The sequence below is a fragment of the Heptranchias perlo genome, chromosome 2, assembly GCF_035084215.1.
Source record: "Heptranchias perlo isolate sHepPer1 chromosome 2, sHepPer1.hap1, whole genome shotgun sequence".
In the NCBI taxonomy this organism is placed as follows: domain Eukaryota; kingdom Metazoa; phylum Chordata; class Chondrichthyes; order Hexanchiformes; family Hexanchidae; genus Heptranchias; species Heptranchias perlo.
The window spans coordinates 3,073,380-3,093,461 of record NC_090326.1 but is presented as its reverse complement, the minus strand read 5'-3'; the positions used below and the strand labels follow the sequence as shown (position 1 = coordinate 3,093,461).

The window sequence follows — 20,082 nt, the reverse complement described above, 5'->3', positions numbered from 1 at the left end:
CATGCACTCGAAATGGATGAAAGAAGTTGGGCATTGAGGGACGATGGGTTTTGCAGATGCCAGGATAAATAAACTGAAAGAGCTCATCAGCCTGCTTCTTTCAGATACTGAATGTCTTTATGCTCAAGAGATGTTCTCACTGCCTCAGGCCCATTATATCCAGTCGCACACTCCTTCCAATCTTGCACACCTCCCTTCGCTTTGAAACCGTGCATTTTTTTTGACACTGGGCCTCATTTTGAAGAAAGCGGTGCTGTGATCAGCTGGTGTTGTTAAGGAGATGTAGTGGCAGAAGAGACATAAAAGTCTAAAAAAACAGTGACTGTGCTGACACTGTGAGCTATAGTTAAAGGTTGGCGACAATTAGAGTGTCAGGCAGCAGATCTTTTCCAAATCTGCTGGAAATGGCAACAAAAACCTTCCCACAAACTTTGATCAGCATCACGACTCTTTAAAAATAAATACTGGCATTTTACAGAAGGCAAGAAAGTACATTGTGTGTCACTCTAATGGGTTGTGAGACAAAGGAATGATGGGCAGCCCCTTGTTGCAACCACAGCAGTGTAAAACTGATAGCGATCAGGAGCAATCACTGGCATCAGAACGAACAGCACTTTGCAAATAACGTTTCCTGACCAGGAATCGAACCCGGGCCGCGGCGGTGAAAGCGCCGAATCCTAACCACTAGACCACCAGGGAAGCACATGGCACGATCTTGCAGGCCATCAGTCCAAGCCTCTTTTTCCTATTTGTCTCTGCATTTCACGTCCCTTTCTCCCCAAACAAGCTGCTCGGCCAAAATGGCATTTTCTTTTCGTACATAGAAACACAGAACATTCAGGGCACAGAAGGAGGCCATTCGGCCCATCGTGTCTGCGACGGTCATCGAAGAACATGAAACACTTGTTCAGACAATGACAGCACCAAGTTCGGGTCGGCATGCACTCGAAATGGATGAAAGATGTTGGGCATTGAGGGACGATGGGTTTTGCTGATGCCAGGAGAAATAAACTCAAAGATCTCATCTCCCTCCTTTCAGGTACTGATAATGTTCAAGAGATGTTCTCACTGCCTCAGGCCCATTATCTCCAGTCGCACACTCCTTCCAATCTTGCACATCTTCCTTAGCTTTGAAAACGCTCATTTTTTACACTGGAATTCAATTTGAAGAAAGAGGTGCTGTGATTAGTTGGTGTTGTTAAGGAGATGTCGTGCCAGGAGAGACATAAATGGCTAATGAGAACAGTTACTGTTCTGACACTGTGAGCTACAGTTAAAGGTTGGCGACAATTAAAGTGACAAGCAACAGGTCTTTTCCGAATCTTGGGAGAAATGGCAACAAAAATCTTCCCACAAACTTTGATCAGCGTCAACACATTTTAAAGAAATGTAGGCATTTTACAGAAGGCATGAAAGTGCATTGTATGTCGCTCTAATGGCTTGTTAGATTAAAGAATGATCGGCTGCCCGCTGCTCGATTAGCATTTATGTTGGCGAAAAAGCTAATGTTGATCAGGAGCAAGCATTGGGCTCAGTGATGGGACATTCGTTGGCACCAGAACGACGAGCACCAAGAAAGCAATCTTCCCTGACCGGGAATCGAACCCGGGCCGCGGCGATGAGAGCGCCGAATCCTAACCACTAGACCACCAGGGAAGCTACGGCTGATGCATGCGAGAGAGGAGTCCAACCTTTTCTTTCCTAATTGTCCCTTTGAAATTCAGGTCTCTTTCGATCCAAAAAAAAGCTGCTCGCCCAAAATGGCATTTTCTTTTAGCACATTGGAACATAGAACATTCACGGCACAGTGGGAGGCCATTCGGCCCATCGTGTTTGTGACGGTCATCGAACAACATAAAACACTGGTTCAGACAATGACAGCACCAAGTTCGGGTAGGCATGCACACAAAATGGATGAAAGATGATGGACTTTGAGAGACGATGGGTTTTGCAGATGCCAGGATAAATAAACTGAAAGAGCTCATCAGCCTGCTTCTTTCAGATACTGAATGTCTTTATGCTCAAGAGATGTTCTCACTGCCTCAGGCCCATTATATCCAGTCGCACACTCCTTCCAATTTTGCACACCACCCTTCGCTTTGAAACCGTGCATTTTTTTTTACACTGGGCCTCATTTTGAAGAAAGCGGTGCTGTGATCAGCTGGTGTTGTTAAGGAGATGTAGTGGCAGAAGAGACATAAAAGTCTAAAAAAACAGTGACTGTGCTGACACTGTGAGCTATAGTTAAAGGTTGGCGACAATTAGAGTGTCAGGCAGCAGATCTTTTCCAAATCTGTTAGAAATGGCAACAAAAACCTTCCCACAAACTTTGATCAGCATCACGACTCTTTAAAAATAAATACTGGCATTTTACAGAAGGCAAGAAAGTACATTGTGTGTCACTCTAATGGGTTGTGAGATAAAGGAATGATGGGCAGCCCCTTGTTGCAACCACAGCAGTGTAAAACTGATAGCGATCAGGAGCAATCACTGGCATCAGAACAAACAGCACTTTGCAAATAACGTTCCCTGACCGGGAATCGAACCCGGGCCGCGGCGGTGAAAGCGCCAAATCCTAACCACTAGACCACCAGGGAAGCACATGGCACGATCTTGCAGGCCATCAGTCCAAGCTTCTTTTTCCTATTTGTCTCTGCATTTCACGTCCCTTTCTCCCCAAACAAGCTGCTCGGCCAAAATGGCATTTTCTTTTCGTACATAGAAACACAGAACATTCAGGGCACAGAAGGAGGCCATTCGGCCCATCGTGTCTGCGACGGTCATCGAAGAACATGAAACACTTGTTCAGACAATGACAGCACCAAGTTCGGGTCGGCATGCACTCGAAATGGATGAAAGATGTTGGGCATTGAGGGACGATGGGTTTTGCTGATGCCAGGAGAAATAAACTCAAAGATCTCATCTCCCTCCTTTCAGGTACTGATAATGTTCAAGAGATGTTCTCACTGCCTCAGGCCCATTATCTCCAGTCGCACACTCCTTCCAATCTTGCACATCTTCCTTAGCTTTGAAAACGCTCATTTTTTACACTGGAATTCAATTTGAAGAAAGAGGTGCTGTGATTAGTTGGTGTTGTTAAGGAGATGTCGTGCCAGGAGAGACATGAATGGCTAATGAGAACAGTTACTGTTCTGACACTGTGAGCTACAGTTAAAGGTTGGCGACAATTAAAGTGACAAGCAACAGGTCTTTTCCGAATCTTGGGAGAAATGGCAAAAAAAATCTTCCCACAAACTTTGATCAGCGTCAACACATTTTAAAGAAATGTAGGCATTTTACAGAAGGCATGAAAGTTCATTGTATGTCGCTCTAATGGCTTGTTAGATTAAAGAATGATCGGCTGCCCGCTGCTCGATTAGCATTTATGTTGGCGAAAAAGCTAATGTTGATCAGGAGCAAGCATTGGGCTCAGTGATGGGACATTCGTTGGCACCAGAACGACGAGCACCAAGAAAGCAATCTTCCCTGACCGGGAATCGAACCCGGGCCGCGGCGGTGAGAGCGCCGAATCCTAACCACTAGACCACCAGGGAAGCTACGGCTGATGCATGCGAGAGAGGAGTCCAACCTTTTCTTTCCTAATTGTCCCTTTGAAATTCAGGTCTCTTTCGATCCAAAAAAAAGCTGCTCGCCCAAAATGGCATTTTCTTTTAGCACATTGGAACATAGAACATTCACGGCACAGTGGGAGGCCATTCGGCCCATCGTGTTTGTGACGGTCATCGAACAACATAAAACACTGGTTCAGACAATGACAGCACCAAGTTCGGGTAGGCATGCACACAAAATGGATGAAAGATGATGGACTTTGAGAGACGATGGGTTTTGCAGATGCCAGGATAAATAAACTGAAAGAGCTCATCAGCCTGCTTCTTTCAGATACTGAATGTCTTTATGCTCAAGAGATGTTCTCACTGCCTCTGGCCCATTATATCCAGTCGCACACTCATTCCAATCTTGCACACCTCCCTTCGCTTTGAAACCGTGCATTTTTTTTTACACTGGGCCTCATTTTGAAGAAAGCGGTGCTGTGATCAGCTGGTGTTGTTAAGGAGATGTAGTGGCAGAAGAGACATAAAAGTCTAAAAAACAGTGACTGTTCTGACACTGTGAGCTATAGTTAAAGGTTGGCGACAATTAGAGTGTCAGGCAGCAGATCTTTTCCAAATCTGTTAGAAATGGCAACAAAAACCTTCCCACAAACTTTGATCAGCGTCACGACTCTTTAAAAATAAATACTGGCATTTTACAGAAGGCAAGAAAGGACATTGTGTGTCACTCCAATGGGTTGTGAGATAAAGGAATGATGGGCAGCACCTTGTTGCAACCACAGCAGTGTAAAACTGATAGCGATCAGGAGCAATCACTGGCATCAGAACAAACAGCACTTTGCAAATAACTTTCCCTGACCGGGAATCGAACCCGGGCCACGGCGGTGAAAGCGCCGAATCCTAACCACTAGACCACCAGGGAAGCACATGGCACGATCTTGCAGGCCATCAGTCCAAGCCTCTTTTTCCTATTTGTCTCTGCATTTCACGTCCCTTTCTCCCCAAACAAGCTGCTCGGCCAAAATGGCATTTTCTTTTCGTACATCGAAACACAGAACATTCAGGGCACAGAAGGAGGCCATTCGGCCCATCGTGTCTGCGACGGTCATCGAAGAACATGAAACACTTGTTCAGACAATGACAGCACCAAGTTCGGGTCGGCATGCACTCGAAATGGATGAAAGAAGTTGGGCATTGAGGGACGATGGGTTTTGCAGATGCCAGGATAAATAAACTGAAAGAGCTCATCAGCCTGCTTCTTTCAGATACTGAATGTCTTTATGCTCAAGAGATGTTCTCACTGCCTCAGGCCCATTATATCCAGTCGCACACTCCTTCCAATCTTGCACACCTCCCTTCGCTTTGAAACCGTGCATTTTTTTTTACACTGGGCCTCATTTTGAAGAAAGCGGTGCTGTGATCAGCTGGTGTTGTTAAGGAGATGTAGTGGCAGAAGAGACATAAAAGTCTAAAAAAACAGTGACTGTGCTGACACTGTGAGCTATAGTTAAAGGTTGGCGACAATTAGAGTGTCAGGCAGCAGATCTTTTCCAAATCTGCTGGAAATGGCAACAAAAACCTTCCCACAAACTTTGATCAGCATCACGACTCTTTAAAAATAAATACTGGCATTTTACAGAAGGCAAGAAAGTACATTGTGTGTCACTCTAATGGGTTGTGAGACAAAGGAATGATGGGCAGCCCCTTGTTGCAACCACAGCAGTGTAAAACTGATAGCGATCAGGAGCAATCACTGGCATCAGAACGAACAGCACTTTGCAAATAACTTTCCCTGACCGGGAATCGAACCCGGGCCACGGCGGTGAAAGCGCCGAATCCTAACCACTCGACCACCAGGGAAGCACATGGCACGATCTTGCAGGCCATCAGTCCAAGCCTCTTTTTCCTATTTGTCTCTGCATTTCACGTCCCTTTCTCCCCAAACAAGCTGCTCGGCCAAAATGGCATTTTCTTTTCGTACATAGAAACACAGAACATTCAGGGCACAGAAGGAGGCCATTCGGCCCATCGTGTCTGCGACGGTCATCGAAGAACATGAAACACTTGTTCAGACAATGACAGCACCAAGTTCGGGTCGGCATGCACTCGAAATGGATGAAAGATGTTGGGCATTGAGGGACGATGGGTTTTGCTGATGCCAGGAGAAATAAACTCAAAGATCTCATCTCCCTCCTTTCAGGTACTGATAATGTTCAAGAGATGTTCTCACTGCCTCAGGCCCATTATCTCCAGTCGCACACTCCTTCCAATCTTGCACATCTTCCTTAGCTTTGAAAACGCTCATTTTTTACACTGGAATTCAATTTGAAGAAAGAGGTGCTGTGATTAGTTGGTGTTGTTAAGGAGATGTCGTGCCAGGAGAGACATAAATGGCTAATGAGAACAGTTACTGTTCTGACACTGTGAGCTACAGTTAAAGGTTGGCGACAATTAAAGTGACAAGCAACAGGTCTTTTCCGAATCTTGGGAGAAATGGCAACAAAAATCTTCCCACAAACTTTGATCAGCGTCAACACATTTTAAAGAAATGTAGGCATTTTACAGAAGGCATGAAAGTGCATTGTATGTCGCTCTAATGGCTTGTCAGATTAAAGAATGATCGGCTGCCCGCTGCTCGATTAGCATTTATGTTGGCGAAAAAGCTAATGTTGATCAGGAGCAAGCATTGGGCTCAGTGATGGGACATTCGTTGGCACCAGAACGACGAGCACCAAGAAAGCAATCTTCCCTGACCGGGAATCGAACCCGGGCCGCGGCGGTGAGAGCGCCGAATCCTAACCACTAGACCACCAGGGAAGCTACGGCTGATGCATGCGAGAGAGGAGTCCAACCTTTTCTTTCCTAATTGTCCCTTTGAAATTCAGGTCTCTTTCGATCCAAAAAAAAGCTGCTCGCCCAAAATGGCATTTTCTTTTAGCACATTGGAACATAGAACATTCACGGCACAGTGGGAAGCCATTCGGCCCATCGTGTTTGTGACGGTCATCGAACAACATAAAACACTGGTTCAGACAATGACAGCACCAAGTTCGGGTCGGCTTGCACACAAAATGGATGAAAGATGATGGACTTTGAGAGACGATGGGTTTTGCAGATGCCAGGATAAATAAACTGAAAGAGCTCATCAGCCTGCTTCTTTCAGATACTGAATGTCTTTATGCTCAAGAGATGTTCTCACTGCCTCAGGCCCATTATATCCAGTCGCACACTCCTTCCAATCTTGCACACCTCCCTTCGCTTTGAAACCGTGCATTTTTTTTTAAACTGGGCCTCATTTTGAAGAAAGCGGTGCTGTGATCAGCTGGTGTTGTTAAGGAGATGTAGTGGCAGAAGAGACATAAAAGTCTAAAAAAACAGTGACTGTGCTGACACTGTGAGCTATAGTTAAAGGTTGGCGACAATTAGAGTGTCAGGCAGCAGATCTTTTCCAAATCTGTTAGAAATGGCAACAAAAACCTTCCCACAAACTTTGATCAGCGTCACGACTCTTTAAAAATAAATACTGGCATTTTACAGAAGGCAAGAAAGTACATTGTGTGTCAATCTAATGGGTTGTGAGATAAAGGAATGATGGGCAGCCCCTTGTTGCAACCACAGCAGTGTAAAACTGATAGCGATCAGGAGCAATCACTGGCATCAGAACAAACAGCACTTTGCAAATAACGTTCCCTGACCGGGGATCGAACCCAGGCCGCGGCGGTGAAAGCGCCGAATCCTAACCACTAGACCACCAGGGAAGCACATGGCACGATCTTGCAGGCCATCAGTCCAAGCCTCTTTTTCCTATTTGTCTCTGCATTTCACGTCCCTTTCTCCCCAAACAAGCTGCTCGGCCAAAATGGCATTTTCTTTTCGTACATAGAAACACAGAACATTCAGGGCACAGAAGGAGGCCATTCGGCCCATCGTGTCTGCGACGGTCATCGAAGAACATGAAACACTTGTTCAGACAATGACAGCACCAAGTTCGGGTCGGCATGCACTCGAAATGGATGAAAGATGTTGGGCATTGAGGGACGATGGGTTTTGCTGATGCCAGGAGAAATAAACTCAAAGATCTCATCTCCCTCCTTTCAGGTACTGATAATGTTCAAGAGATGTTCTCACTGCCTCAGGCCCATTATCTCCAGTCGCACACTCCTTCCAATCTTGCACATCTTCCTTAGCTTTGAAAACGCTCATTTTTTACACTGGAATTCAATTTGAAGAAAGAGGTGCTGTGATTAGTTGGTGTTGTTAAGGAGATGTCGTGCCAGGAGAGACATAAATGGCTAATGAGAACAGTTACTGTTCTGACACTGTGAGCTACAGTTAAAGGTTGGCGACAATTAAAGTGACAAGCAACAGGTCTTTTCCGAATCTTGGGAGAAATGGCAACAAAAATCTTCCCACAAACTTTGATCAGCGTCAACACATTTTAAAGAAATGTAGGCATTTTACAGAAGGCATGAAAGTGCATTGTATGTCGCTCTAATGGCTTGTTAGATTAAAGAATGATCGGCTGCCCGCTGCTCGATTAGCATTTATGTTGGCGAAAAAGCTAATGTTGATCAGGAGCAAGCATTGGGCTCAGTGATGGGACATTCGTTGGCACCAGAACGACGAGCACCAAGAAAGCAATCTTCCCTGACCGGGAATCGAACCCGGGCCGCGGCGGTGAGAGCGCCGAATGCTAACCACTAGACCACCAGGGAAGCTACGGCTGATGCATGCGAGAGAGGAGTCCAACCTTTTCTTTCCTAATTGTCCCTTTGAAATTCAGGTCTCTTTCGATCCAAAAAAAAGCTGCTCGCCCAAAATGGCATTTTCTTTTAGCACATTGGAACATAGAACATTCACGGCACAGTGGGAGGCCATTCGGCCCATCGTGTTTGTGACGGTCATCGAACAACATAAAACACTGGTTCAGACAATGACAGCACCAAGTTCGGGTAGGCATGCACACAAAATGGATGAAAGATGATGGACTTTGAGAGACGATGGGTTTTGCAGATGCCAGGATAAATAAACTGAAAGAGCTCATCAGCCTGCTTCTTTCAGATACTGAATGTCTTTATGCTCAAGAGATGTTCTCACTGCCTCAGGCCCATTATATCCAGTCGCACACTCCTTCCAATCTTGCACACCTCCCTTCGCTTTGAAACCGTGCATTTTTTTTTACACTGGGCCTCATTTTGAAGAAAGCGGTGCTGTGATCAGCTGGTGTTGTTAAGGGGATGTAGTGGCAGAAGAGACATAAAAGTCTAAAAAAACAGTGACTGTGCTGACACTGTGAGCTATAGTTAAAGGTTGGCGACAATTAGAGTGTCAGGCAGCAGATCTTTTCCAAATCTGTTAGAAATGGCAACAAAAACCTTCCCACAAACTTTGATCAGCGTCACGACTCTTTAAAAATAAATACTGGCATTTTACAGAAGGCAAGAAAGTACATTGTGTGTCACTCTAATGGGTTGTGAGATAAAGGAATGATGGGCAGCCCCTTGTTGCAACCACAGCAGTGTAAAACTGATAGCGATCAGGAGCAATCACTGGCATCAGAACGAACAGCACTTTACAAATAACGTTCCCTGACCGGGGATCGAACCCGGGCCGCGGCGGTGAAAGCACCGAATCCGAACCACGAGACCACCAGGGAAGCACATGGCACGATCTTGCAGGCCATCAGTCCAAGCCTCTTTTTCCTATTTGTCTCTGCATTTCACGTCCCTTTCTCCCCAAACAAGCTGCTCGGCCAAAATGGCATTTTCTTTTCGTACATAGAAACACAGAACATTCAGGGCACAGAAGGAGGCCATTCGGCCCATCGTGTCTGCGACGGTCATCGAAGAACATGAAACACTTGTTCAGACAATGACAGCACCAAGTTCGGGTCGGCATGCACTCGAAATGGATGAAAGATGTTGGGCATTGAGGGACGATGGGTTTTGCTGATGCCAGGAGAAATAAACTCAAAGATCTCATCTCCCTCCTTTCAGGTACTGATAATGTTCAAGAGATGTTCTCACTGCCTCAGCCCCATTATCTCCAGTCGCACACTCCTTCCAATCTTGCACATCTTCCTTAGCTTTGAAAACGCTCATTTTTTACACTGGAATTCAATTTGAAGAAAGAGGTGCTGTGATTAGTTGGTGTTGTTAAGGAGATGTCGTGCCAGGAGAGACATAAATGGCTAATGAGAACAGTTACTGTTCTGACACTGTGAGCTACAGTTAAAGGTTGGCGACAATTAAAGTGACAAGCAACAGGTCTTTTCCGAATCTTGGGAGAAATGGCAAAAAAAATCTTCCCACAAACTTTGATCAGCGTCAACACATTTTAAAGAAATGTAGGCATTTTACAGAAGGCATGAAAGTGCATTGTATGTCGCTCTAATGGCTTGTTAGATTAAAGAATGATTGGCTGCCCGCTGCTCGATGAGCATTTATGTTGGCGAAAAAGCGAATGTTGATCAGGAGCAAGCATTGGGCTCAGTGATGGGACATTCGTTGGCACCAGAACGACGAGCACCAAGAAAGCAATCTTCCCTGACCGGGAATCGAACCCGGGCCGCGGCGGTGAGAGCGCCGAATCCTAACCACTAGACCACCAGGGAAGATACGGCTGACGCATGCGAGAGAGGAGTCCAACCTTTTCTTTCTTAATTGTCCCTTTGAAATTCAGGTCTCTTTCGATTCAAAAAAAAGCTGCTCGCCCAAAATGGCATTTTCTTTTAGCACATTGGAACATAGAACATTCACGGCACAGTGGGAGGCCATTCGGCCCATCGTGTTTGTGACGGTCATCGAACAACATAAAACACTGGTTCAGACAATGACAGCACCAAGTTCGGGTAGGCATGCACACAATATGGATGAAAGATGATGGACTTTGAGAGACGATGGGTTTTGCAGATGCCAGGATAAATAAACTGAAAGAGCTCATCAGCCTGCTTCTTTCAGATACTGAATGTCTTTATGCTCAAGAGATGTTCTCACTGCCTCAGGCCCATTATATCCAATCGCACACTCCTTCCAATCTTGCACACCTCCCTTCGCTTTGAAACCGTGCATTTTTTTTTACACTGGGCCTCATTTTGAAGAAAGCGGTGCTGTGATCAGCTGGTGTTGTTAAGGAGATGTAGTGGCAGAAGAGACATAAAATTCTAAAAAAACAGTGACTGTGCTGACACTGTGAGCTGTAGTTAAAGGTTGGCGACAATTAGAGTGTCAGGCAGCAGATCTTTTCCAAATCTGCTGGAAATGGCAACAAAAACCTTCCCACAAACTTTGATCAGCATCACGACTCTTTAAAAATAAATACTGGCATTTGACAGAAGGCAAGAAAGTACATTGTGTGTCACTCTAATGGGTTGTGAGATAAAGGAAGGATGGGCAGCCCCTTGTTGCAACCACAGCAGTGTAAAACTGATAGCGATCAGGAGCAATCACTGGCATCAGAACGAACAGCACTTTGCAAATAACGTTCCCTGACCGGGAATTGAACACGGGCCGCGGCGGTGAAAGCGCCAAATCCTAACCACTAGACCACCAGGGAAGCACATGGCATGATCTTGCAGGCCATCAGTCCAAGCCTCTTTTTCCTATTTGTCTCTGCATTTCACGTCCCTTTCTCCCCAAACAAGCTGCTCGGCCAAAATGGCATTTTCTTTTCGTACATCGAAACACAGAACATTCAGGGCACAGAAGGAGGCCATTCGGCCCATCGTGTCTGTGACGGTCATCGAAGAACATGAAACACTTGTTCAGACAATGACAGCACCAAGTTCGGGTCGGCATGCACTCGAAATGGATGAAAGATGTTGGGCATTGAGGGACGATGGGTTTTGCTGATGCCAGGAGAAATAAACTCAAAGATCTCATCTCCCTCCTTTCAGGTACTGATAATGTTCAAGAGATGTTCTCACTGCCTCAGGCCCATTATCTCCAGTCGCACACTCCTTCCAATCTTGCACATCTTCCTTAGCTTTGAAAACGCTCATTTTTTACACTGGAATTCAATTTGAAGAAAGAGGTGCTGTGATTAGTTGCTGTTGTTAAGGAGATGTCGTGCCAGGAGAGACATAAATGGCTAATGAGAACAGTTACTGTTCTGACACTGTGAGCTACAGTTAAAGGTTGGCGACAATTAAAGTGACAAGCAACAGGTCTTTTCCGAATCTTGGGAGAAATGGCAAAAAAAATCTTCCCACAAACTTTGATCAGCGTCAACACATTTTAAAGAAATGTAGGCATTTTACAGAAGGCATGAAAGTGCATTGTATGTCGCTCTAATGGCTTGTTAGATTAAAGAATGATCGGCTGCCCGCTGCTCGATTAGCATTTATGTTGGCGAAAAAGCTAAAGTTGATCAGGAGCAAGCATTGGGCTCAGTGATGGGACATTCGTTGGCACCAGAACGACGAGCACCAAGAAAGCAATCTTCCCTGACCGGGAATCGAACCCTGGCCGCGGCGGTGAGAGCGCCGAATCATAACCACTAGACCACCAGGGAAGCTACGGCTGATGCATGCGAGAGAGGAGTCCAACCTTTTCTTTCCTAATTGTCCCTTTGAAATTCAGGTCTCTTTCGATCCAAAAAAAAGCTGCTCGCCCAAAATGGCATTTTCTTTTAGCACATTGGAACATAGAACATTCACGGCACAGTGGGAGGCCATTCGGCCCATCGTGTTTGTGACGGTCATCGAACAACATAAAACACTGGTTCAGACAATGACAGCACCAAGTTCGGGTAGGCATGCACACAAAATGGATGAAAGATGATGGACTTTGAGAGACGATGGGTTTTGCAGATGCCAGGATAAATAAACTGAAAGAGCTCATCAGCCTGCTTCTTTCAGATACTGAATGTCTTTATGCTCAAGAGATGTTCTCACTGCCTCAGGCCCATTATATCCAGTCGCACACTCCTTCCAATTTTGCACACCTCCCTTCGCTTTGAAACCGTGCATTTTTTTTTACACTGGGCCTCATTTTGAAGAAAGCGGTGCTGTGATCAGCTGGTGTTGTTAAGGAGATGTAGTGGCAGAAGAGACATAAAAGTCTAAAAAACAGTGACTGTTCTGACACTGTGAGCTATAGTTAAAGGTTGGCGACAATTAGAGTGTCAGGCAGCAGATCTTTTCCAAATCTGCTGGAAATGGCAACAAAAACCTTCCCACAAACTTTGATCAGCGTCACGACTCTTTAAAAATAAATACTGGCATTTTACAGAAGGCAAGAAAGTACATTGTGTGTCACTCTAATGGGTTGTGAGATAAAGGAATGATGGGCAGCCCCTTGTTGCAACCACAGCAGTGTAAAACTGATAGCGATCAGAAGCAATCACTGGCATCAGAACGAACAGCACTTTGCAAATAACGTTCCCTGACCGGGAATCGAACCTGGGCCGCGGCGGTGAAAGCGCCGAATCCTAACCACTAGACCACCAGGGAAGCACATGGCACGATCTTGCAGGCCATCAGTCCAAGCCTCTTTTTCCTATTTGTCTCTGCATTTCACGTCCCTTTCTCCCCAAACAAGCTGCTCGGCCAAAATGGCATTTTCTTTTCGTACATCGAAACACAGAACATTCAGGGCACAGAAGGAGGCCATTCGGCCCATCGTGTCTGCGACGGTCATCGAAGAACATGAAACACTTGTTCAGACAATGACAGCACCAAGTTCGGGTCGGCATGCACTCGAAATGGATGAAAGATGTTGGGCATTGAGGGACGATGGGTTTTGCTGATGCCAGGAGAAATAAACTCAAAGATCTCATCTCCCTCCTTTCAGGTACTGATAATGTTCAAGAGATGTTCTCACTGCCTCAGGCCCATTATCTCCAGTCGCACACTCCTTCCAATCTTGCACATCTTCCTTAGCTTTGAAAACGCTCATTTTTTACACTGGAATTCAATTTGAAGAAAGAGGTGCTGTGATTAGTTGGTGTTGTTAAGGAGATGTCGTGCCAGGAGAGACATAAATGGCTAATGAGAACAGTTACTGTTCTGACACTGTGAGCTACAGTTAAAGGTTGGCGACAATTAAAGTGACAAGCAACAGGTCTTTTCCGAATCTTGGGAGAAATGGCAACAAAAATCTTCCCACAAACTTTGATCAGCGTCAACACATTTTAAAGAAATGTAGGCATTTTACAGAAGGCATGAAAGTGCATTGTATGTCGCTCTAATGGCTTGTTAGATTAAAGAATGATCGGCTGCCCGCTGCTCGATTAGCATTTATGTTGGCGAAAAAGCTAATGTTGATCAGGAGCAAGCATTGGGCTCAGTGATGGGACATTCGTTGGCACCAGAACGACGAGCACCAAGAAAGCAATCTTCCCTGACCGGGAATAGAACCCGGGCCGCGGCGGTAAGAGCACCGAATCCTAACCACTAGACCACCAGGGAAGCTACGGCTGATGCATGCGAGAGAGGAGTCCAACCTTTTCTTTCCTAATTGTCCCTTTGAAATTCAGGTCTCTTTCGATCCAAAAAAAAGCTGCTCGCCCAAAATGGCATTTTCTTTTAGCACATTGGAACATAGAACATTCACGGCACAGTGGGAGGCCATTCGGCCCATCGTGTTTGTGACGGTCATCGAACAACATAAAACACTGGTTCAGACAATGACAGCACCAAGTTCGGGTAGGCATGCACACAAAATGGATGAAAGATGATGGACTTTGAGAGACGATGGGTTTTGCAGATGCCAGGATAAATAAACTGAAAGAGCTCATCAGCCTGCTTCTTTCAGATACTGAATGTCTTTATGCTCAAGAGATGTTCTCACTGCCTCAGGCCCATTATATCCAGTCGCACACTCCTTCCAATTTTGCACACCTCCCTTCGCTTTGAAACCGTGCATTTTTTTTTACACTGGGCCTCATTTTGAAGAAAGCGGTGCTGTGATCAGCTGGTGTTGTTAAGGAAATGTAGTGGCAGAAGAGACATAAAAGTCTAAAAAAACAGTGACTGTGCTGACACTGTGAGCTATAGTTAAAGGTTGGCGACAATTAGAGTGTCAGGCAGCAGATCTTTTCCAAATCTGCTGGAAATGGCAACAAAAACCATCCCACAAACTTTGATCAGCGTCACGACTCTTTAAAAATAAATACTGGCATTTTACAGAAGGCAAGAAAGTACATTGTGTGTCACTCTAATGGGTTGTGAGATAAAGGAATGATGGGCAGCCCCTTGTTGCAACGACAGCAGTGTAAAACTGATAGCGATCAGGAGCAATCACTGGCATCAGAACGAACAGCACTTTGCAAATAACATTCCCTGACCGGGAATCGAACCCGGGCCGCGGCGGTGAAAGCGCCGAATCCTAACCACTAGACCACCAGGGAAGCACATGGCACGATCTTGCAGGCCATCAGTCCAAGCCTCTTTTTCCTATTTGTCTCTGCATTTCACGTCCCTTTCTCCCCAAACAAGCTGCTCGGCCAAAATGGCATTTTCTTTTCGTACATCGAAGCACAGAACATTCAGGGCACAGAAGGAGGCCATTCGGCCCATCGTGTCTGCGACGGTCATCGAAGAACATGAAACACTTGTTCAGACAATGACAGCACCAAGTTCGGGTCGGCATGCACTCGAAATGGATGAAAGATGTTGGGCATTGAGGGACGATGGGTTTTGCTGATGCCAGGAGAAATAAACTCAAAGATCTCATCTCCCTCCTTTCAGGTACTGATAATGTTCAAGAGATGTTCTCACTGCCTCAGGCCCATTATCTCCAGTCGCACACTCCTTCCAATCTTGCACATCTTCCTTAGCTTTGAAAACGCTCATTTTTTACACTGGAATTCAATTTGAAGAAAGAGGTGCTGTGATTAGTTGCTGTTGTTAAGGAGATGTCGTGCCAGGAGAGACATAAATGGCTAATGAGAACAGTTACTGTTCTGACACTGTGAGCTACAGTTAAAGGTTGGCGACAATTAAAGTGACAAGCAACAGGTCTTTTCCGAATCTTGGGAGAAATGGCAACAAAAATCTTCCCACAAACTTTGATCAGCGTCAACACATTTTAAAGAAATGTAGGCATTTTAAAGAAGGCATGAAAGTGCATTGTATGTCGCTCTAATGGCTTGTTAGATTAAAGAATGATCGGCTGCCCGCTGCTCGATTAGCATTTATGGTGGCGAAAAAGCTAATGTTGATCAGGAGCAAGCATTGGGCTCAGTGATGGGACATTCGTTGGCACCAGAACGACGAGCACCAAGAAAGCAATCTTCCCTGACCAGGAATCGAACCCGGGCTGCGGCGGTGAGAGCGCCGAATCCTAACCACTAGACCACCAGGGAAGCTACGGCTGATGCATGCGAGAGAGGAGTCCAACCTTTTCTTTCCTAATTGTCCCTTTGAAATTCAGGTCTCTTTCGATCCAAAAAAAAGCTGCTCGCCCAAAATGGCATTTTCTTTTAGCACATTGGAACATAGAACATTCACGGCACAGTGGGAGGCCATTCGGCCCATCGTGTTTGTGACGGTCATCGAACAACATAAAACACTGGTTCAGACAATGACAGCACCAAGTTCGGGTAGGCATGCACACAAAATGGATGAAAGATGATGGACTTTGAGAGACGATGGGTTTTGCAGATGCCAGGATAAATAAACTGAAAGAGCTCATCAGCCTGCTTCTTTCAGATACTGAATGTCTTTATGCTCAAGAGATGTTCTCACTGCCTCAGGCCCATTATATCCAGTCGCACACTCCTTCCAATTTTGCACACCTCCCTTCGCTTTGAAACCGTGCATTTTTTTTTACACTGGGCCTCATTTTGAAGAAAGCGGTGCTGTGATCAGCTGGTGTTGTTAAGGAGATGTAGTGGCAGAAGAGACATAAAAGTCTAAAAAAACAGTGACTGTGCTGACACTGTGAGCTATAGTTAAAGGTTGGCGACAATTAGAGTGTCAGGCAGCAGATCTTTTCCAAATCTGTTAGAAATGGCAACAAAAACCTTCCCACAAACTTTGATCAGCATCACGACTCTTTAAAAATAAATACTGGCATTTTACAGAAGGCAAGAAAGTACATTGTGTGTCACTCTAATGGGTTGTGAGATAAAGGAATGATGGGCAGCCCCTTGTTGCAACCACAGCAGTGTAAAACTGATAGCGATCAGGAGCAATCACTGGCATCAGAACGAACAGCACTTTGCAAATAACGTTCCCTGACCGGGAATCGAACCCAGGCCGCGGCGGTGAAAGCGCCGAATCCTAACCACTAGACCACCAGGGAAGCACATGGCACGATCTTGCAGGCCATCAGTCCAAGCCTCTTTTTCCTATTTGTCTCTGCATTTCACGTCCCTTTCTCCCCAAACAAGCTGCTCAGCCAAAATGGCATTTTCTTTTCGTACATAGAAACACAGAACATTCAGGGCACAGAAGGAGGCCATTCGGCCCATCGTGTCTGCGACGGTCATCGAAGAACATGAAACACTTGTTCAGACAATGACAGCACCAAGTTCGGGTCGGCATGCACTCGAAATGGATGAAAGATGTTGGGCATTGAGGGACGATGGGTTTTGCTGATGCCAGGAGAAGTAAACTCAAAGATCTCATCTCCCTCCTTTCAGGTACTGATAATGTTCAAGAGATGTTCTCACTGCCTCAGGCCCATTATCTCCAGTCGCACACTCCTTCCAATCTTGCACATCTTCCTTAGCTTTGAAAACGCTAATTTTTTACACTGGAATTCAATTTGAAGAAAGAGGTGCTGTGATTAGTTGCTGTTGTTAAGGAGATGTCGTGCCAGGAGAGACATAAATGGCTAATGAGAACAGTTACTGTTCTGACACTGTGAGCTACAGTTAAAGGTTGGCGACAATTAAAGTGACAAGCAACAGGTCTTTTCCGAATCTTGGGAGAAATGGCAAAAAAAATCTTCCCACAAACTTTGATCAGCGTCAACACATTTTAAAGAAATGTAGGCATTTTACAGAAGGCATGAAAGTGCATTGTATGTCGCTCTAATGGCTTGTTAGATTAAAGAATGATCGGCTGCCCGCTGCTCGATTAGCATTTATGTTGGCGAAAAAGCGAATGTTGATCAGGAGCAAGCATTGGGCTCAGTGATGGGACATTCGTTGGCACCAGAACGACGAGCACCAAGAAAGCAATCTTCCCTGACCGGGAATCGAACCCGGGCCGCGGCGGTGAGAGCGCCGAATCCTAACCACTAGACCACCAGGGAAGCTACGGCTGATGCATGCGAGAGAGGAGTCCAACCTTTTCTTTCCTAATTGTCCCTTTGAAATTCAGGTCTCTTTCGATCCAAAAAAAAGCTGCTCGCCCAAAATGGCATTTTCTTTTAGCACATTGGAACATAGAACATTCACGGCACAGTGGGAGGCCATTCGGCCCATCGTGTTTGTGACGGTCATCGAACAACATAAAACACTGGTTCAGACAATGACAGCACCAAGTTCGGGTAGGCATGCACACAAAATGGATGAAAGATGATGGACTTTGAGAGACGATGGGTTTTGCAGATGCCAGGATAAATAAACTGAAAGAGCTCATCAGCCTGCTTCTTTCAGATACTGAATGTCTTTATGCTCAAGAGATGTTCTCACTGCCTCAGGCCCATTATATCCAGTCGCACACTCCTTCCAATCTTGCACACCTCCCTTCGCTTTGAAACCGTGCATTTTTTTTTACACTGGGCCTCATTTTGAAGAAAGCGGTGCTGTGATCAGCTGGTGTTGTTAAGGAGATGTAGTGGCAGAAGAGACATAAAAGTCTAAAAAAACAGTGACTGTGCTGACACAGTGAGCTATTGTTTAAGGTTGGCGACAATTAGAGTGTCAGGCAGCAGATCTTTTCCAAATCTGCTGGAAATGGCAACAAAAACCTTCCCACAAACTTTGATCAGCATCACGACTCTTTAAAAATAAATACTGGCATTTTACAGAAGGCAAGAAAGTACATTGTGTGTCACTCTAATGGGTTGTGAGATAAAGGAATGATGGGCAGCCCCTTGTTGCAACCACAGCAGTGCAAAACTGATAGCGATCAGGAGTAATCACTGGCATCAGAACAAACAGCACTTTGCAAATAACGTTCCCTGACCGGGGATCAAACACGGGCCGCGGCGGTGAAAGCGCCGAATCCTAACCACTAGACCACCAGGGAAGCACTTAGCGCGATCTTGCAGGCCATCAGTCCAAGCCTCTTTTTCCTATTTGTCTCTGCATTTCACGTCCCTTTCTCCCCAAACAAGCTGCTCGGCCAAAATGGCATTTTCTTTTCGTACATAGAAACACAGAACATTCAGGGCACAGAAGGAGGCCATTCGGCCCATCGTGTCTGCGACGGTCATCGAAGAACATGAAACACTTGTTCAGACAATGACAGCACCAAGTTCGGGTCGGCATGCACTCGAAATGGATGAAAGATGTTGGGCATTGAGGGACGATGGGTTTTGCTGATGCCAGGAGAAATAAACTCAAAGATCTCATCTCCCTCCTTTCAGGTACTGATAATGTTCAAGAGATGTTCTCACTGCCTCAGCCCCATTATCTCCAGTCGCACACTCCTTCCAATCTTGCACATCTTCCTTAGCTTTGAAAACGCTCATTTTTTACACTGGAATTCAATTTGAAGAAAGAGGTGCTGTGATTAGTTGGTGTTGTTAAGGAGATGTCGTGCCAGGAGAGACATAAATGGCTAATGAGAACAGTTACTGTTCTGACACTGTGAGCTACAGTTAAAGGTTGGCGACAATTAAAGTGACAAGCAACAGGTCTTTTCCGAATCTTGGGAGAAATGGCAACAAAAATCTTCCCACAAACTTTGATCAGCGTCAACACATTTTAAAGAAATGTAGGCATTTTACAGAAGGCATGAAAGTGCATTGTATGTCGCTCTAATGGCTTGTTAGATTAAAGAATGATCGGCTGCCCGCTGCTCGATTAGCATTTATGTTGGCGAAAAAGCTAATGTTGATCAGGAGCAAGCATTGGGCTCAGTGATGGGACATTCGTTGGCACCAGAACGACGAGCACCAAGAAAGCAATCTTCCCTGACCGGGAATCGAACCCGGGCCGCGGCGGTGAGAGCGCCAAATCCTAACCACTAGACCACCAGGGAAGGTACGGCTGATGCATGCGAGAGAGGAGTCCAACCTTTTCTTTCCTAATTGTCCCTTTGAAATTCAGGTCTCTTTCGATCCAAAAAAAAGCTGCTCGCCCAAAATGGCATTTTCTTTTAGCACATTGGAACATAGAACATTCACGGCACAGTGGGAGGCCATTCGGCCCATCGTGTTTGTGACGGTCATCGAACAACATAAAACACTGGTTCAGACAATGACAGCACCAAGTTCGGGTAGGCATGCACACAAAATGGATGAAAGATGATGGACTTTGAGAGACGATGGGTTTTGCAGATGCCAGGATAAATAAACTGAAAGAGCTCATCAGCCTGCTTCTTTCAGATACTGAATGTCTTTATGCTCAAGAGATGTTCTCACTGCCTCAGGCCCATTATATCCAATCG

General features: G+C 45.6%; 21 non-coding genes across 21 annotated transcripts; all 21 read right to left on the bottom strand.

Moving 5' to 3' along the window:
• Positions 1–627: 627 nt before the first annotated feature.
• Positions 628–699, bottom strand: trnae-uuc (transfer RNA glutamic acid (anticodon UUC)). The gene has a single exon. It is a non-coding gene; the product is annotated as a tRNA-Glu (tRNA).
• An 885-nt stretch (positions 700–1,584) lies between these two features.
• trnae-cuc (transfer RNA glutamic acid (anticodon CUC)) lies at positions 1,585–1,656 on the bottom strand. The gene has a single exon. It is a non-coding gene; the product is annotated as a tRNA-Glu (tRNA).
• Positions 1,657–2,525: 869 nt separating this feature from the next.
• Positions 2,526–2,597, bottom strand: trnae-uuc (transfer RNA glutamic acid (anticodon UUC)). Its single transcript has one exon. It is a non-coding gene; the product is annotated as a tRNA-Glu (tRNA).
• Positions 2,598–3,482: 885 nt separating this feature from the next.
• Positions 3,483–3,554, bottom strand: trnae-cuc (transfer RNA glutamic acid (anticodon CUC)). The gene has a single exon. It is a non-coding gene; the product is annotated as a tRNA-Glu (tRNA).
• Positions 3,555–4,422: 868 nt separating this feature from the next.
• On the bottom strand, positions 4,423–4,494 carry trnae-uuc (transfer RNA glutamic acid (anticodon UUC)). Its single transcript has one exon. It is a non-coding gene; the product is annotated as a tRNA-Glu (tRNA).
• An 866-nt stretch (positions 4,495–5,360) lies between these two features.
• trnae-uuc (transfer RNA glutamic acid (anticodon UUC)) lies at positions 5,361–5,432 on the bottom strand. The gene has a single exon. It is a non-coding gene; the product is annotated as a tRNA-Glu (tRNA).
• An 885-nt stretch (positions 5,433–6,317) lies between these two features.
• On the bottom strand, positions 6,318–6,389 carry trnae-cuc (transfer RNA glutamic acid (anticodon CUC)). The gene has a single exon. It is a non-coding gene; the product is annotated as a tRNA-Glu (tRNA).
• An 869-nt stretch (positions 6,390–7,258) lies between these two features.
• trnae-uuc (transfer RNA glutamic acid (anticodon UUC)) lies at positions 7,259–7,330 on the bottom strand. Its single transcript has one exon. It is a non-coding gene; the product is annotated as a tRNA-Glu (tRNA).
• Positions 7,331–8,215: 885 nt separating this feature from the next.
• On the bottom strand, positions 8,216–8,287 carry trnae-cuc (transfer RNA glutamic acid (anticodon CUC)). Its single transcript has one exon. It is a non-coding gene; the product is annotated as a tRNA-Glu (tRNA).
• An 869-nt stretch (positions 8,288–9,156) lies between these two features.
• On the bottom strand, positions 9,157–9,228 carry trnae-uuc (transfer RNA glutamic acid (anticodon UUC)). The gene has a single exon. It is a non-coding gene; the product is annotated as a tRNA-Glu (tRNA).
• An 885-nt stretch (positions 9,229–10,113) lies between these two features.
• Positions 10,114–10,185, bottom strand: trnae-cuc (transfer RNA glutamic acid (anticodon CUC)). The gene has a single exon. It is a non-coding gene; the product is annotated as a tRNA-Glu (tRNA).
• Positions 10,186–11,054: 869 nt separating this feature from the next.
• trnae-uuc (transfer RNA glutamic acid (anticodon UUC)) lies at positions 11,055–11,126 on the bottom strand. Its single transcript has one exon. It is a non-coding gene; the product is annotated as a tRNA-Glu (tRNA).
• Positions 11,127–12,011: 885 nt separating this feature from the next.
• Positions 12,012–12,083, bottom strand: trnae-cuc (transfer RNA glutamic acid (anticodon CUC)). Its single transcript has one exon. It is a non-coding gene; the product is annotated as a tRNA-Glu (tRNA).
• Positions 12,084–12,951: 868 nt separating this feature from the next.
• trnae-uuc (transfer RNA glutamic acid (anticodon UUC)) lies at positions 12,952–13,023 on the bottom strand. The gene has a single exon. It is a non-coding gene; the product is annotated as a tRNA-Glu (tRNA).
• Positions 13,024–13,908: 885 nt separating this feature from the next.
• Positions 13,909–13,980, bottom strand: trnak-cuu (transfer RNA lysine (anticodon CUU)). Its single transcript has one exon. It is a non-coding gene; the product is annotated as a tRNA-Lys (tRNA).
• An 869-nt stretch (positions 13,981–14,849) lies between these two features.
• trnae-uuc (transfer RNA glutamic acid (anticodon UUC)) lies at positions 14,850–14,921 on the bottom strand. The gene has a single exon. It is a non-coding gene; the product is annotated as a tRNA-Glu (tRNA).
• An 885-nt stretch (positions 14,922–15,806) lies between these two features.
• Positions 15,807–15,878, bottom strand: trnae-cuc (transfer RNA glutamic acid (anticodon CUC)). The gene has a single exon. It is a non-coding gene; the product is annotated as a tRNA-Glu (tRNA).
• An 869-nt stretch (positions 15,879–16,747) lies between these two features.
• Positions 16,748–16,819, bottom strand: trnae-uuc (transfer RNA glutamic acid (anticodon UUC)). Its single transcript has one exon. It is a non-coding gene; the product is annotated as a tRNA-Glu (tRNA).
• Positions 16,820–17,704: 885 nt separating this feature from the next.
• Positions 17,705–17,776, bottom strand: trnae-cuc (transfer RNA glutamic acid (anticodon CUC)). Its single transcript has one exon. It is a non-coding gene; the product is annotated as a tRNA-Glu (tRNA).
• Positions 17,777–18,645: 869 nt separating this feature from the next.
• On the bottom strand, positions 18,646–18,717 carry trnae-uuc (transfer RNA glutamic acid (anticodon UUC)). The gene has a single exon. It is a non-coding gene; the product is annotated as a tRNA-Glu (tRNA).
• An 885-nt stretch (positions 18,718–19,602) lies between these two features.
• On the bottom strand, positions 19,603–19,674 carry trnae-cuc (transfer RNA glutamic acid (anticodon CUC)). Its single transcript has one exon. It is a non-coding gene; the product is annotated as a tRNA-Glu (tRNA).
• Positions 19,675–20,082: the final 408 nt, after the last annotated feature.